The following is a 12,845-nucleotide window of genomic DNA, read 5'->3' on the forward strand; positions in this document are numbered from 1 at the left end:
AGGTGTTGTGCGTTATTCTGGCTGATTAGATCCCCGCTCACTGCTGGAATATGAGGTCACAATTATCAATGAACCAGTAAGAATAATAAAGGTGCACATGGTCCCGTCTTAACATGTGCAACAGGAGAGTGAGGATGTGTTAAGAGGTCTAATCAGGCGAAAGTGGAAACACCTGTGTGGGTGGAGCCCTGGTGAGCACTTTAATAAGCCCAGAAGTAATTTATTCAGACTTTTCACGTATCAAAGTAAGACACACAAGTCTAGAGTGTGCTGTTTTCAGTCGGTGTGTTTGACAAAAATGACAGAGCCACGATTCTTGATTCCTCTAATTACAAGATTTATGTTGAGTTGTTTTATCATAAGTACTTATTCACTGAGAAATGTACAAGATTAGAGTTTCTGTTTTTAGGAACAGAGCTACGGCCCTAAAAGGATTTACAGTCTGAAGCTTTGTGGGAATAGATGAAGCAAATCAGTCTCACATCACACTTCACTCAATTCCCATGTCAAAGTCAGAAATAAAGCAAATGACTGAATATAGAAGTGCTGGGATTTGAAGTAACAGTTTGTCATGCTCTCCCCTGCAGTATGTGTGTGTGTGTGTGTGTGTGTGTGCGTGTGTGTGTGTGTGTGTGTATTTACTATCAGCACACTGTTGTCCACAGATGTGTGTGCTGTAGACAAACAATGCGTGTAACCACAGCATCAACCCTCTGACATACTGATAGCCTCAACAAACACAGGGTCAAATATAAAGTCACAAAGCTCATGATGCCAGGAAAAAAGTCATTTGAAACTGGGTTGTTTTATATCTTTAGTCTTCCTCTGCTGCCTTTTATTTCTGTTTTGATCACATTAAGCATGCCTAAAAGTGAGTAAACCCCTTATTGTTTTGCACAGTAACTAACTAATTAAATTAATCAAAAAATGTAAGTCATCTGTCATATTACTGGCACTCAGAGTGGATTTGTTTTGACAGTACTATTTTGGTGCAACAGGTATTTATTCACATTACAGTCACATGAATGTTCACGGTCTGTGTTGCACTTGTAAGACCAGAGACATCAGTATCTTTAGAAACAGAATCGATTCGGTGCCAAGCCTATGGCAAAACACCTGATGTGCAAAAACAGTCTCAGACATGTGAGGCTTTAGCTTCTGTGAACCACACTGAGGAAAGAAAACAAGTGCCTGGACTGGCTGTTGAAGCACAAATTAAAAATCTAATTAATCAATCAATCAAAATCAATTAAAAATTGAAGAAAACATTTTCATATGTTGGGCCATGTTAACTAAATAATTTCCCTTTTCACAATTTTTTTTTTGTGAGAAAAAGGCCACATTGGGCAGATTCTGATATTTTCATTTGAAGTTTGTTTGACTTTAAGGAGCAAGAGATGGAAGTTGGAGAATTAGCATCACTGCAGCATTGTTCACCTTCAAAGAGGCAGGCTAATTCCTGCTAACTTTGATGTTTCTGCAGGTACACTAGGTAGTGGGAGATGGGAGTAAAAGAATGATGGCCTGAGGGAGAGAATGATGCCTCATTCTGCCTGCTAACTACAAATGAGGGCCAAGATGGTCATGTGTGCCATCATTAGCCAACATTCCTGCACAATCCCTTTATTTAGAGAACAAAAGAGCATCTCTGGTGCTGTAAATACAGTTTTCTAATAAGGATTGGATAATCAGCAGAATTGTAGTCTAGCCCTAGGGGATCTATCTATCTATCTATCTATCTATCTATCTATCTATCTATCTATCTATCTATCTATCTATCTGTCTATCTAAAGCCATTATTGGTTCGTAAAGAGACAAACATGGCCAAAAGTTCCTTGGCCTGGCACCTGGACCACTGGGTAACCTCCAGGATCTGGACAGCACAGTATGTTGGTTGGCAGCTCAGCAGCTTCAACCAGGGAGAGTAAATGAAAATCTCTCTCTCTGCTTCTCATCTACAGGAACTAAGTGCCCGTGAGCAAGCCACATTCAACCTGCTTTAGTACATCTGCCTCACGCTAGCATTAACACTGAAAAAGGGGGCAGCTGTGTACTGTGCAAAATGGTTCGAAGATATAAAAAAATATTTTCAAATGTGTCAACCTTTCTGATGGGGAAGGAGCTGGTGTTTGTGTGGGAGGTGGAGTGGTAGTGGACTCCACATACAGCACTGGCTCTTGAGCCAAATTCTGGAAACGGGGCTGGACTTTCCTTTTCCAGAGTAGCCACGGTGTGAGGCGCCAGGCAGGTGTGGGGATACTCACAAAACCCTAGCTGAGTGTTGCTGTGTTGGATTTGGAGACTGTTGTTGGCCTGGCCTTCTCAGAATCTCAGTGTGGGCCCCTGTCTGTGGACTCGTGGCAACAATGGAGAAATCTAGAGCTGTGTGATTGGGAGGAATGGCCTGCCTGATTTGAACCCATGCAGTGTTTGCTACTGGGATTGTCATGGATTGGCCACAACAAACACTGTTTGAGTGTAGGGTAGTTCATAAGTGTACTTGGTACCAGAACTACCTAGGCCCAAGATTGGTGAATGAATTTGTGGTCATGTCATCCGATCTGCAGCCGTAAGGACACTAGGGTGAAGAGGGGAGCAGAGCTATCAACTGATGACCATGTGGTGGTGCAGTCTGTACAGCATGAGTGTGGAGTCAGATAAGATGGCAGCGGAGGGTGTCAGACAGACCTGGTAAACCCAAACATGCACTGAGGGTGGCACCCACATAGATAGGGTAAGGCGCTTGGACACCCGTGGGGCTAGGAGTTAGGCACATCCGACTGATAAGAGGCCACAGAGAACACCGCTGGCAGTGGTGTCCAACAAGAGGAACTGTAAGACATTGTTGGTGAGAGGGACACCTGCATTAACCAGCTGCCACCATGACCCGACCCCAGATAAACGGCAGAAAAAATGGATGGATGGATGGATGGAGAATGTTTTAGGAGCTTCTCTCAGAGAATAGTAGTACAGGAAGTGTTGACACCAGAGTGACCTTATCTCAAAATCAAAATCAGGTTTATGGCCAAGTAGGTTTTCACATATGACGAATATACATTATTGTTTTGGTGTATAATAAACAATAAACATAGTAAGTAGAAAAGTAAGCAGTCAATGTAAGTGGTGGTCTCTGGCTGTGTTGATGAGGCCAACTGAAGTTGGGAAAAAGCTGTTCTTGTGGCGTGAGGTCTTGGTCCTGATGGACTGCAGCCTCCTGCCAGAGGGGGATGTCCTTGTTAGTGGCAGCTGTGTACCAGGTGGTGATGGAGGAAGTGAGGATGGACTCAAAGTGCATCATCGTTGTCTTTTGCAGGTTGAACTTCTTCAACTGCTGCAAGAAGTACATCCTCTTCTGGGCTTTCTTGATGATTGAATTTTTACTATTTTTTCGAAACTTTAGGTCCTGTGTGACGAAGGTGCCCACCGAGCAGAAGAACCTGACTGTGTCCACAGGGGAGGCACACGGGTTGATAGTGGGGCTGGGCTCTTCCTGATGTCTACAATCATCTCCACTGTCTTTAGAGCATTGAGCTCCAAGTTGTTCTGCCAGCACCAGGTCACCAAACGGTCAATCTCCCACGTGTAGGCAGACTCATCCCCACCAGAGAAGGGTCCAATAAGGGTGGTGTTGTTCCCAAATTTCAGGAGTTGGACAGACTGATGGCTGGAGGTGCAGATGTTAGTATACAGGGAGAAGAGTAGAGGGGAAAAGACATGGCCTTGGGGTTCAGCTGGGAGAGCTTGCCTTGCAGCAGAGCAGATATGATGGTATTGAAAGCAGAACTGAAATCCACAAACAGAATCCTGGCAGAGGTCCCTGAGGAGTCCAGTGCTGGAGCATGAAGTGGAGAGCCATGTTGACAGCCTTGTCTGCACACCTGTTGGCTCTGTATGTGTACTGCAGGGGGTCCAGGAATGGGTCGGTGATGGCTTTGAGGTGGGGCAGCACAAGGCTCTCAAATGACTTCATTACCACAGAGGTCAGGATGACGGGTCTGTCGTCAGTAAGTCGTGTGGTCCTTGGTTTTTTGGGGGTGGGGATAACGGTGGAAGGTTTGAAGCAGGCTGGCAAGTGGCATATCTCTAGTGAGGTCCTAAAGGTGTTTGTGAGCAGCAGAGACAGCTGATCAGCACAGTGCTTCAGGGTGGATGGAGAGACAGAGTCAGGCCCAGCTGCTTCACGGCAGTTCTGCTTCTTGAAAAGCTTGTTTACATCCCTCTTCAGAATGGAGAGAGTGTGTCTGTAGCTGGGGAGAAGAGGGTCTCTGAGGCGGGCAATTGCAAAGGCGCCCAGGCAACTGCTGGGGTGGGGGAGGTGAAGGTGATCTTTGAACTTTTGAAACCCATAGTAAAAAAGGATAAGTAGAGACTTTTTGTTTCTTTTTTATTTGTTTCCTGAAACTCGTGTCCAACCAGCTTAGAATCGCTCCTTCATCTGGTTTCCACTGATGAGCGAATGCAGTTGGTAACCTAGATTGTTGCCTAGGAAGAGCTTCATTAAGGGGCGGTAGAAAATACCTTTTTTGCTTTCACATATCCCCAAGGACACAAACAGGTGTGAGTGGAATAATTATGCGTGGCATGTTTGCACAAAAGTCTTCTGCACAGCTCTTCTTGCTGTGCAGAAGACTTCAGTGATGAAAACTTCAGTGATGAAGATAAAAATATATCTGAACCTATATTATGACGGTTATTGTTTCCTGTTTTTTAAAGCAGTGTCAAAATGAAATCAAGTATTAAACCACAATGTAAGTTTGTGTTGGAGAAAATATAAATTCAGTTCAGTCATGTTTGTATTACAGTAAACATCAGCTGCATACGCTCCTGAGCAACTCAAGATTGTCACTTACATTATGACATAGCCTACCTTTTAATCAAACCACACCATTAAATCCACTGGCTTTTAGAACCTACAGGTATTTTGACCATGCAGTTCAAACAGCTGTACACTAACAAGAGCTCCTGTAGCCTTCAACAGTATTTGTCTCTATGGACAAAACCACAGAGTTGTAGTGTCTTAGTCATCAATCAAAGCAACAGTTTCCTGTTTACTTCTCTTCTGACATCACCATCACCAAAACTTGAATTTGGACTGAACTTTGCGGTACCACTTTACAGAAAGAAGGATTTATAAATGGTTTATTATTATTATTGTTATTATTAGTATTATTAGTATTATTATTGTTATTATTATTAATACTACTGATAATAATAATAATTATAATTATATATTCATTTGGTTGTTAATACTTTAGTAATTATAAATAAACAAGTTATAACAATTTCATACTTTAATGCAGGCTTACTATTTGGCAAGATCAAGTTAATGTTTACTACTCATTAATCTTAATGAGTTACTACTATCGAGCCTTATTGTAAAGTGTAAAGTTCATTACAATTTATCAATGAGTTGCTAACATTCACACTTACCTAATGTAAATTTTACACACAAAATGGAAAGTAAGATGCAACAGGCTCCCTTTTACCAGTTATGAATAATAGCAACTCATAAAAATAAAATTGTAGCAACCAGTAATCCTGTCTTATTTTCTAGCTGCATCCACTCACTAATGTTATGAGTCTAGATTCAAGAGAGAGCGGGAGATAAAGGAGGAGTTTGGTGCTTTGATGCCCAGTGTTGACACTTCAGATGTGGTGCACTGATGAACATCCATCATTGTATTGGAATTGGTGCAGAGGCCATTCTGCGAGAGTTTGGTGTAAAATTCAGACACACAATGAACTTCAAGTAGCCAGGAATACTATTCCATTTTGTCTCATGGTTTTTTGATTGTTTATTGTAGAAACTTGGTTTGGTTTTCCTGTTGTGTATTGTTATTACTATTTTTAGTAGTTAGTTAAGCAACTGCTCATATGATGATGATTACGCAGAATGAGGGAATCTGTTGCTTAATGTTTACTTTTACTGCACATTTCTCAGGGATATTCAATATAGTATGCCTGTTTTTTAGCTGCTGTTATTGTTTTTCAGGCCTGTTAGTTGGTCTTTGAAATGCATGTGATAGGCTAATTATAGTTTTATTGTGGTGTCCTGTCATAACTTTAGCCTAAAATACACGAATCAATGTCTCTCTCTCGCGCTCTCTCTCTCTCTCTCTCCCTCGCTCGCTCGCTTGATGAGGAGACATACGTATGTGTATGTGTGGGGAAACCTAAAGGTAGCAGACAGGCAGTTCTTGGTACTATGAAATTTAGTCCTGCTAGCGCCACTGCTGGATAATGACATATTATCCACACAGCTCTGCATCTACAACTGGTGTTAAAATGTGTTCTCATTATCTTGATGTGACATCATTATTTTTTTTTTTCTTTTGCCAAGCAGCTTTAACTAGCAGGAAGAAATTAAAACAGGTGACCTTTCTGGATGGGATCTTACAGACTGCATTTACACCTGCTAAGATCCGACCACACTGAGCCTGACAATCTTCAGATGTGAACTGATCACACTCCAATCCCACGGTGTTCTGTACACATTTACACCTTGCATCAACTTAAGGTTCCAGATAACGTATCCAGATACAGATCACATTTTAATCCCACATGTAAATTGGGTTTTTTAGCCATGTTTCTTCACCCTTTACACATTTGCGAGGCGGCAAAGTCATTTTGAGGACGTAAGCGCAGCCAAAATATATTGAATGGCACCGAAGAGATGCACCAACAACATAAAAGACCACACAACTCACTCACTGTCACTCATTCATACACACAACATCATAACTATATGGTACTGGAAGCACTGAACCAAACTGTACATTTTATCCAAATGAAGATAAGAGAAATTTACACCATATGTTAATGTGAGCATGTTGAGAGAATATGATACTGCAAGAAGACAATTTGGTTTGTGTGTGTGTGTGTGTGTGTGTGTGTGTGCGCTGGAGAAAGATGAAAAAGGGTAAAGATGTGCAACATTTCACCTCCATACGGTTTCCAACATGCACTAATGATGTAAAACTCCAAAAGTTATATTGCCTAATGTGCCAAAAATGGTTCCATAAATTCACACCAACCTTGAGCACCAATAACAATGGATGTTTGAAATAAAAACACATATATCCCCTTGCTGCTGATCTCTGGGAACATTGAGTAAAAACATTACAGCAATAACCGCTTACCACTAAAGCTTACAAAAAAGAGAAAAAAAAAATTACACATCACTCACATTACCACTTGAAAGAATTTAAGACGGGGAGAAATAATAGGAGCATTTGCATATGACCTTGCGGAGTGTTTTGGTATGAGGCAGAAAGGTGCTTCTCTGTGCACACATCTAATCAGACAGCTTGATTAAACCCGTGCAGACCCCCTGTTGCATGAGAGCTTCTCAGCTCACATGTGTGAGCGTACACTCATTTACAAATCACTTATCATGGTAAATGATGCCAGTCAAGGTCTGAGATGCACTACATACTGTAAGTATCTGTCAGTGTCTTTTTATTAAGGTGTCAAAATAGATGCTGTTATTTCCACCGGTACCTTTTTTAGAGTTGTTCACAGGTCCATTCAGTTCTGAGGAACTGAGACCCCTCCAGGACCTAAGTCAGTCCAAATTCTTCTCAGGCTAATCAGGTCAGGTAAGGTCTGGTTTTGCTGCTGCAGGTCTCTGGTCTGTGTGTCAGTATGTCCAATACAGATCTGAATGGACTTGAGTGTACGTGGTATCAGCTCTGATCACACGGTTCATCACAATCACCGTGGGAGGAAACAGTGAGTTTGAAGGCAAGAGGGTGAATGAGGGCTGTGACGTTCAAAGCTATGTTCTGACCAGGGAACTGAAGCAGAGCTGATTTTAGGAAAATCAGTCACGTACAAGATTTCCGCTGTGAAATTTTGTTGATCTATCGTCCAGTTTTATTGTTGGTGCAGGAGGTGGAAACAGGACTTTACCTTATTTATAGAAATTTGTCTTTCAAGCATAAACAAATAATTTTAGTTTATATGACTTTACATATAGTCATATGACATTATTATTTAATCATTCATTTATCTATTTATTTTCCATTTTACTACTCTGTAGCTGCTCATTAATTGATTAAGTTAATTGATCGATCATCATGCTGCTGCTGGTGTTTATGTTCTTTCTCTCTCTGTTGAGGTCGACCACATTCTGGACCTGGTCTAATTATCTCTGCAGGTCTATTTGTGTCAGGTGTAGCTGTGCTTTGGTCCCCCTCAGATCAGGTCTCTTTTTTTTTAATATATTTATGCTTAAGAACTGTCAAATATTGGTCCCCATTGTTTAACAGATGTGTATGATGATATGAAGAATCAACTAATTGGGTTAAAATGTTTTTCCATTTCACTGTGTCACTGATGCTTTGGATCAGCCCACAGTACATACAATATCAGCTAATTAACTTCCCTTTCTGGCGTGACTTATGTACCCACTGTCTGTCAGGCCCTCGCTCTTCTTTTCCATCTTTGGTAATTTGGCCCAAGTTCGTCTTGTCACCTAACGGATTCCTCTGCAAAGTGAAAAATGACATTTTGGGTCGGGGACTTCAAGGATGGTCAAGTTAATGAATGGCCACCAGATGGCCCTTATTAGGCTAATGTGTTCCCCCTCTCTGCAGCCCCAGCTCTCGCCTGGGGACTTAACTCGCTGGCAGCCTGTGTGTGTGTGTGTGTGTGTGTGTGTGTGTGTGTGTGTGTGTGTGTGTGTGTGTGTGTGTGGATGTGTCTCTGTTGTTGTTGAGTTAAATCAGGTTAACTTGAGAGGATGGAAGGACGCAGCATCTCCACTTTACTCAGGCACTCTGTGTTTTTGATGGGGTCAACTGTCCACTGTGGGAGACACTGCTGTCCCGGTCACTCCAGCACCCAGCTGACCCTCAGCCCTCCCCATCTGACAGCCTGACACCAGCCGCCACCACTGCACAGAAGTCTGAAGTTTACATGCAAAAAATAGGATTCAGAGAATGAGCAGCCAGGCTCTTTCCCCTCCAATCTGACAGTGTGTTAATTGCCTCATTTATAATCCCTGCTCATCAAAATGAATAATTGTTGTAATGCATACATCTACCACAAAGACCTTTGTTCCAAACTCCAGAATTATGCTAAACATGGTAATTAATTGAGTTTAATTTATTAGATCGTCATCAGTGTATGCTGCCGCTGGGCTTTTGTGTTTCCGTCGGGTTGTGTTGTAGCTACGAGGGAAGAGAGCAGAGCTGTCAGCTCTGTTTCAAATGAGGGCTGCTGTTTGCTGCTCAACAAGTTACTGGAGGCCTCATCATCCTTTCACCAGCTGTTGTGATTCTTCATTATGTTGTAATCCTTTCATACAAATCACATCTCTTGCTTTGTGAGTCTTTTCAGTTAAACAAAGAAAAGTGTTTTCTGGTGGAAATTTGAACTCAAAATGTTTTGAGGCATGTTTTCTTCTATTATGAGAGATCCACAATCTTATAGTGTCTTTTTTCACGTAGTCCCACACACTCTTGCTGGAATATGATGTCAATACAGGGGATTTTTTTCCAACCAAAAGGGAAAAAACAAAAACAAAAAGACAAAACTAGTCTGCTTGGATTTGGAAGTTCGGTTTGGCCTACCAACCATGATGAGATAGGCTCAGAGGCAGATGGCCACCCACCCTGAGTGTGGTTTTGCTCTAGGTTTCTGTCTCTTAAAAGGAAGTTTTTCCTTGCCACTGCTGCCAAGTGCTCATGGTGGGAATTGTTGGGTCTCTAATCAATGTTATAAAGAGTACGGTCTAGACCTGCTCTATTTGAAAAGTGCCTTGAGATAACTAGTGTTGTGATTTGGCACTATATAAATAAAAATTTACTTGAGTTGATTCTGAGGTGTATTTGTAGCTACCCTTTAAGCCTCTGTATCTGGCAGTAAAAGAATCACAAAATGTAGAAAATGACTGATTCTTTTATCTAGTTTTATTTTTAGTATTGTGAGGGTCGAGTGTTATTTTACCTCAGTTTATACCAGATCTGGACCTCTAATGAGTATTTCAAACTTTATTTCAAACTTTTTATTTCAAACACTCTAAAATCATATGTCAGTGTTGAATGGAAATGAAACTATGTTCATTATCCTCCTAAAATATGAAACTGCAGGCTATGTGAAGCTGGCAGTAAATTAGTAGCTTAGTAAATCAAGAAGTTTTTACAGAACTCACTGTGATGATTGGGTCAGTTTGCTATGCGTGTATTTTACAGTAAATAAACAAAACTGCCAACTTGTATGTATTATGTATCACAGACAAAATGTAAAACTATTATTAACACGAACTAAAAAGTTGTGTAACTAAACTGCAGTAGCAAGTCTCTATGAAGGCTGCAGGCAGCACAAATCAGGAATATTCACAGGCTAACAAGCTAACAGGCTATCAAGCACTGTTCCCAGTCAGTATGGGCAGCAATTCGACATATAGGGACATGTGGAGGTCAGCAAGTTTGTACGAGAGCTCATATCAGCAACAGTCAAGTCTAATCTAGTTGACTCAAGTCAAGTATATGGGTTTGTATGAGCTTTTAAGACTGAACTCTTCAGCAGCGAATGCACAAAGCTATGGTCAACTGTGGTCAGTCACCACCTGCACTGCTTTAAGCTAAACTTCATTATTGAACTATAGTTGGACTATTGAATGGAGCAATCGTTAACAAAATTTGTGTCACCTGTGGTTATCCTGCTATGACAAGTCAAAATATCTCCCATGGAAAATTGCATTTAGGCTTCCTGTCTTTTCCAGTCAGACTGTACACTTGACTCTCCAGAAAATGGAAACTCCGTTCAGTGAATTCAGGTCTGGCATTAAATGCACCAGTGTAGATAACATATCTATGAGAAGCAAGCCAGCACATAAATAAAATGCAACTGAATGAGCAATTGATATGTGAGTGTGGTTGCCATAGCAGACTAAATAGGGCAACAACATTATCATTATCCATCATGTCGAAGATATAAAACTGTAATAAGGGAGTAGGGTGACCTCAGGCGGGGCTGAAACTCCTTGTAGTGGTGGTGCGGTGCCATCGGTGGAGGTTGAGACATAACTGCTGACGCCACCACATTCCCAGGAATGACAAATGGAAGCTGGAGGTGCTTCAGGGGACACTGGGGAATGGGCACATTTGCGAATGGCACGATTTCCAGTTGAGGTGAGGAGGGAAAGAGAGAGGCAAAGCAAAGACTAAGCTCAACTGAAAGACCCCAAAATAGAAACTCTGCCTCCCACATCTCCATCATCCCTCTGCCACGCAGGAGGAAGTAGGGGTCTGCATACCTAATGAAGAACTGTATGGGTATATACTCTCAACTAGACTACATCTAGCCACAGTCTTTTCAATGAAGACATCAACAAAAATCTGTAATTTGCTCAGCGGCGGCCAATAAACAGTATGCACACAAAGATACTGTAAGTTACCATTTCTCTGCTTTGCCAAAACAACAGATAAATAATGAATGTGAAGCTTCCCAGCAGCACCTAAAATAAATGTATCTAGCATTTAAACAAGATGCAGACTGGGGAATCAAAAAAGATCACTTGTGTGGGACCAAACCAAATATCACAGCAGGGCAAATACACGAGCAGACATTGGGGCAGTTAACATGCAAAATTACAAATGTCATAGACACATAGATAATTGATATGTCAGGCTTATGGTTTTTTCAGCAGTGAAGATCCTATAACACAAGGTTTATGCTGCTGGAAAATCCCTCCAGTCCTGCTTCAATACAACGCGTGAGGGGCTAATGCAGTTGGAACAGAGGGGCAAATGAAATGTAACCAAGACAGTAGCTTATCATACACTTTGATAGTTTCCCTCATCTCCTCTGCCAAATTGCAGTGGATCAGTATGAGCTCCAGCCTCCTGTGCACACCACAGGGGAGGTAAGAATTCCAGAATCTCCTGGACATGTAGAAGTACCTCTGCTGCGTTGAAATTTCACTTGAGCACAAGTCAGAATGCTGGGGTAAAAATAAAAGGGCAGTTGAATTTCATTTACCCAGTTTAAACTGAACTTTCCCAGTATTTCTCTTAAATCTGCCCCAAGGTTGCTTCAAAGTTAGATAACACATTTCCACACTTTTAACTAACATCATATACTGTATATATTCTGTAACTGTGTCCCAGTGGTGCCTTGAAGCAATATCACATTGATATCACAGAAAATATTCCAGTCTCACACACCATGTTTTTAAAGCTCCACCATTACATGGAATGGAAAATTTGGTGTCTTTTATGTCCAAATTTGGTGTTTGTAGAAACTGTGGGATAGTGACTACACATTTAAAAAAATGTTCTCTGGGTTTGAAGTCATCCGCACAGCATGATTTGTTGATGATGGGTGATCTTAAATTATACAGTAAAAGCTACTTAGGTCAAATTAAAACTAAACTGAAAATATAAAATTCCAAAACTGTGAACAAACATTAATCATTACCATTCATCTGAAACAGTCAAACAGTGAATTTAATTTTTAAGTACTAGTACATGAAAAACTACACAGATACAGTGAAGAGGTACATCAGTTAAGTGACTACAGAAGAACAATGCCAGCCATAAATAGTATTGGATACTGGGTTTGATATGATGAAAATTATAACTTTTAAAAGAAGATCAACAACCAATCATCAGAAAGGATGAGACAATACATCCTTTTTACACTTTTTAATCTACATGAATTATATGTATGTTAAATATGGAGCAACATAATCAAATACGTAATGAGATATAAGACCCCCTCCAATGAAAATCAAGTTTTTAACCTTGTTAACATGTCCATATTTTGTTTTTTCTATGATATGAAACATATTACGCGCAAAATAAGCAGTCATCACCATGGGTGAGTATTTCCACCTT

Source organism: Seriola dumerili, unplaced genomic scaffold (genome assembly GCF_002260705.1).
Source record: "Seriola dumerili isolate Sdu_G_001 unplaced genomic scaffold, Sdu_1.0 BDQW01000216.1, whole genome shotgun sequence".
NCBI lineage: Eukaryota > Metazoa > Chordata > Actinopteri > Carangiformes > Carangidae > Seriola > Seriola dumerili.